Below are 6000 nucleotides of genomic sequence, written 5' to 3' on the forward strand. Positions count from 1 at the left end.
GATGAACCTCACAGGGTGGTAAATGTGCAAGGAGCTTGATGCTCCTTTCCAATAAATATCAAGGGTCTTATTCTGGTGAAATGATGATTTGATGCTTGGCTGCTGTTTGACAAATGCAAATAATATCGCTCTTATCCATAATAATGTCATAGTGTAGGTAACCTACCCGCACTGTATCTGCGACCTGTTGGCTAAAGCACATTTGCCAGAGTGGGCACATTTGCTATATAATGCAACTGTTTTTGTGACAAAACCATCAGTAGAGTTGAAAATGAGATGGAAACCCATTTAACTTGTATTTTGCATTTGTTACATGGGAATTTAACGGCAAAAGTTATTTTTCTGTGCACTACGTCATCACGCACAATATTTTATTCGTAAAAAGTCAGTTTGATGGAAACATCTTTGGTGGGAAAATGTGCATATTGTTCTATGCATATTTTAGAATATTTGCATGAAAATCTGTTGCATATTGGATGGAAACCTAGCTACTGACAGTGTTAAATTGGACACTGGTCCAGTGTCTATAGCATTTTTCAGTGTTACAGTGTCAGAGATATGAATGTTGCATTCATCCATTTTCATTCCTGTGGCCTTCACCAAGTAAGATCCTAAGCTAATATATAATTAAATTGTAATTATTTAACAGAATACAACAATTATTTTAAAGCCCTAGTTCTACTCTAGTACAAGGTTTTCAGGCCTGCAAGTCACATTATGATGGCTTGCAAAGTGATGTGTAATTCCTATTGGAATCCAGCCAGAGTTGGGGTATACAACAATTACAATTTTTATTCACCTGTAACCTGTTGCTACTCTCACTAGGCGTGGCCGTTCTGCAAAGATGACTGCAAGAGCACAGAGCAGAATGCTCAATTAGGTTAAGAAGAATCCTAGAGTGTCAGCTAAAGACTTACAGAAATCTCTGGAACATGCTAACATCTCTGTTGACGAGTCTACGATACGTAAAACACTAAACAAGAATTGTTTAGAGGACACCACGGAAGGAGCCACTGCTGTCCAAAAAAAACACTTCTGCACATCTGAAGTTTGCAAAAGAGCATCTGGATGTTCCACAGCGCTACTGGCAAAATATTATGTGGACAAATGAAACTGAAGATGAGTTGTTTGGAAGGAACACACAACACTGTGTGGAGAAAAAAGGCACAGCACACCAACATCAAAACCTCATCCCAACTGTAAAGTATGGTGAATGGAGCATCATGGTTTGGAGCTGCTTTGCTGCCTCGGGGCCTGGACAGCTTGCTATCATCAACGGAAGAATGAATTCCCAAGTTTATCAAGATATTTTGCAGGAGAATGTAAGGCTATCTGTCCGCCAATTGAAGCTCAACAGAAGTTGGGTGATGCAACAGGACAACGACCCAAAACACAGAAGTAAATCAACAACAGAATGGCTTCAACAGAAGAAAATGGCCCAGTCAGAGTCCTGACCTCAACCCGATTGAGATGCTGTGGTATGACCTCAAGTTAGCAGTTCACACCAAACATCCCAAGGATATTGCTGAACTGAAACAGTTTTGTAAAGAGGAATGGTCCAAAATTCCTCCTGACCATTGTGCAGGCCTGATCCGCAACTACAGAAAACGTTTGGTTGAGATTATTGCTGCCAAAGGAGGGTCAACCAGTTATTAAATCCAAGGGTTCACATACTTTTCCCAGCCTGCACTGTGAAAGTTTACACGGTGTGTACAATAAAGACATGAAAACGTATAATTGTTGTGTGTTATTAGTTTAAGCAGAGTGTGTTTGTCTATTGTTGTGACAGATAACATTTTATGACCAATTTATGCAGAAATCCAGGTAATTCTAAAGGGTTCACATACCTTTTCTTCCCACTGTACATGGAACAATATCAAGCACATCAAACATATGGAAACCACTTTTGACTCCGTTCCATTGATTCCATTCCAGCCATTACAATGAACCTGTACTCCCATAGCTCCTCCCACCAGCCTCCTCTGGTGTGTGTGTACTGCATGTGGCCAGCCAGGTGATGTAAGAAGGTGTGTGTATGTGTTTGCGGATGTCTGTGTGGATTGGGAGTCAAACTAATTACCTGCCATGTGACTCAGGAGAGGAAAAGCAATTGTTGGCAGGAAAAGTATTTTCACAAGGTCTGAGTTTGTCAGGGTGGGTAACAATTACACATGCACAATCACACAGACAGAACCCGAGGTCTCAATGTACCGTACACACACACACACACACACACACACACACACACACACACACACACACACACACACACACACACACACACACACACTCCCTTTCTCTCTCTCTCTCTCTCTCTCTCTCTCTCTCTCTCTCTCTCTCTCTCTCTCGGTCTATCTGGTGTGTTGTGGCTGGAGCCCCAGGCCTGTGAGAGCACCACTGTGATGCTCATAAGAGCCAGTAGAGCAAGGTGGAGAAAAGGAGAGATCTCACATTAATTGTATTCTGTTGTAGAACAACACAACAAGTCACCTAGAATAATAGCATACACTTAATGAAAAATCTTGAACAACAAAGGGGTCAACTACCGATTTGTTCCTTGTGGTTGTTTTTATATTTTACGTTACCTTACACAGCCTTACTTAAGCTGGAAAGCATTTATGATGTGCCACTGGGGTTGAGGCCACTTTTCCATCCAGTGTCCTTTTCAAGATAAAAGCGTGTCTTTAAAATGCAAACCTTTGCTGGTAAGGAAAAACTGTGTGTGTGTGTGTGTGTGACACTGTGCGAGTATGAGTGTGAGACTGCGTGTGTGTGTGTGTGTGTGTGTTTCCGATCTTTAAACCTACTCTGATGGTTGCAGATTTGAGTTCAAACACAGGATGCAGCTTTTGTTGTCGTTTACCTCAGCAGCAGTAAGAGGCTTGAGTAAATGACATGGATATCCTCCCTCTTCCACATTCATTATTAGTATATTGAGGTTAGCAGCTCAGACTTAATTCTTCTCTTAATGCAGTAATGGCTATCATCCCCTCTACTCCACCTTCCTGAAGGAAGTGATCAGTGTCCTGCTGTACAGACCACATCCAAGCTAAGTAGTCAGATTAACGACTGGCGACATTCAAAATCTGGGTAAAATATCCCTTTAAAGAGACAATTCAGGATTCGAAAAACAACAAAACGACAGTCCTACCGCTTGGTTTGAAAACGGCTGTAAGTAGCCTATCGCAGAGTGAGGCTTTAAGTTTTATGTTCATTAATTAAAATGAGCTAAATCCACAGTGTGTACACAGTAGTTGCTGATGTCACTATCCATGTGTGTACACAGACAGAGTTGCTGACAGACACCCAACCAAGTGGCTTGTATTTCCCTGAGGATGGTTCTGGAATCATTAACTAACCAATGGGCCAAGATGAAATGGCACCTAATGATCCACAGTCCAATCAGCCAGCCAGACTGGCCGACAGCTGAGTATGAGGTTGAAGCTTGGCCTGATAATGATAATAGACAGCTGGTCACAAGACTGGTACTGATCCATCCCAGACAGACTCCCTGAAAGAGAGTGAGAAAGAAAAGAGAGATGGAGAGGGTGAGAAAGAAAAGAGAGATGGAGAGAGGGAGAAAGTGTGTATGCGTGCATGAGTGTGTGTGTGAGGAGTCAGCTGGGACTGCAGATCTTCTCTTGGTCTCTTTCGGCAGTAATGATGATGAAAGGATGATGTTAAGATCGCGCCCCATTACCGACTGTCCTCTAGGGTGTGTGTGTGTGTGTGTGTGTCCAGAGTTGTTGTCAAGCACTGAACTCAGTGGGGAGTCTGGACATACCAATTTCCCAATAATTGTAGCTTTTTCCAATTTATTTACAAGCTTATTCTTCATAAACACAGATTTTAAAGAAGTTGATATGTGAAGAGGACTGGGTGTTTCACTAACAGTATCAGTTTAGGTACAGATGAGGTCACAACGTATACGGGGGACACAATGTTTCAGAGAAAATTACACCTGTGTGTATGTGTGTGTATTGTCTTATACATACAGGTCAAATGTCCTTTTCCACTTCCTCTGTCGCCATGGCGAACAAATTAGCTTTTTCCTTGAGGGACCCCTATAGAGTGTGTGTGGGAGTGTGTTTGTGCAAGTGTGCGTGTCTTGTGTGTGTGTGTGGGAGTGTGTTTGTGCAAGTGTGCGTGTGTGTGTGTGTGTGTGTGTGTGTGTGTGTGTGTGTGTGTGTGTGTGTGTGTGTGTGTGTGTGTGTAGGCACAAGGTGTGTTTTCCGGATCAGAGCGTTGCCAGGTAGGTCCCTCCTCTCCTCTTTCCAGTGATTTTTTATTCCCCTGTGGCCGGAGGAGATTGTTGTTTGATTCAGGCATCTGCCATAGCCTACAGTAACAGAGCATACTGTACCACAAACCACACGCTATGCCTGCTGTCTGGATAGCAATGACTCCACCACCCAAACATGCATGGTTGTAGTTAAAGCCTTTTTCTATGGCATTCTATTAACATTCCAATAACTCTTGCTCAGTTTTCAGATTTTTGTTGTTGTTGCATTTATGACTGAAGTTTTCTGAAATGATTATGTTGGTTTCGTGTGGTTTAGAAAAATGTTATTAATAAATGTTATTTATTCTACTACGGTCAACAAGAGGCAAAACAACATTCAGACTGTGTCTATGGGTGTAGGCTTTTGTATCTCGATGTGTATATCTGTGTGTGTGTGTGTGTGTGTGTGTGTGGAGTTACCTCAAAACCATAGAGCCCTTATTTTTTTATTTAACCTTTTTTTATTGTCGTTGGCCTTGGTTTAAGCCTCCCAATGCTCCTTTAAAATGCGTCTCCAGTAACAGCCAGGGCATAATTCAGCCATGTTTAAAAAGAGCCATAATCTTCCATGAACATGACCTGGCTTTCACTGGCCCCCCTCCGGGAACTGACTCAAAATGCCTCTCCACCAATGGCGGTCAGTGCCGTTTAAGATGAGGGAGGACGATTTGTTTTTCATGACCATGCCGTTATTTCTCTTACAGCATATTGGATGACTCTCATTCATATTCCATTCAACCAGATCAATGTAACAGGTATAGGTTTAGGCTACTACATGATACTGAAATTTTCCCTATACCCATCATGAGGTTGCTACAACCTAGCCTATGAATAAAAGTTTACAACGTAGGTGCACACAGGTCGAGAGACAAATTTGAGGTAACAGGCAGTGACACATGGACAGACAATGACATTCAATACCGCTTTGCACACTCTTGCCTAGCTGATATAGGGTGTAATCATTAGTCCAACAGTTGCAAACGAGAGTTTCTATTGGACAAATTCAGGTATGTTTATCCCCTTTTGTTTCCGTGTAAGAAACGTTTTTCAACAGAATTGGCTAAATGAATACACCCCTGATCACGTGTAAACACAGATCACTTTCATAGCAGCCACATTGTATTCCTTGTCACATCTATGTGCTCTCCTCCTCTCACATCTTCCCTTCGCTTGTGGACTTCAATTCACAACACATCAGCTGTATGTGACCAGGCGAAAATCCTTTCCGAGCCACACCGCTACACACAGCCTACATCGTTGTCATTGTTAGCTAAAGTAATGTCATAGTCAGCATAGCTAATAGAACTAACAGGCTAGTAAACTCGCTACAATCATGCGGTAATGTTACAGTGTACTGTCAGCAAGCAGTCAAACCCATGCTGGCCCGGGTGGCAATAAATTAGTAATACCAAAAGCTTACCTTGACCAGGAAGAATTCCAGTGTTGTGTAGAAAAGTCATAACCAGCTAGTTAACATAGCAACCCTCTGTTTGAGCAAGGTGTTTCTGTAGGCTAAACTAGCTAGCTGCATTTCCTAGCTACGTAAGTGGAACAAAAAAAAAATGACAATCTTTCTCTCTCTCTCTTTCTCTCTTACTTCTCCTTCATTTTGGAAGAAATTAATTTGTTCAAAACTGTTCAACTATTGTCTTTCTCTGAGTCAATTACTCACCACATTTTATACACTGTAGTGCTAGCTAGCTGTAGTTTATGCTTTC

The sequence above is a fragment of the Salmo salar genome, chromosome ssa24, assembly GCF_905237065.1.
Source record: "Salmo salar chromosome ssa24, Ssal_v3.1, whole genome shotgun sequence".
Lineage (NCBI taxonomy): Eukaryota > Metazoa > Chordata > Actinopteri > Salmoniformes > Salmonidae > Salmo > Salmo salar.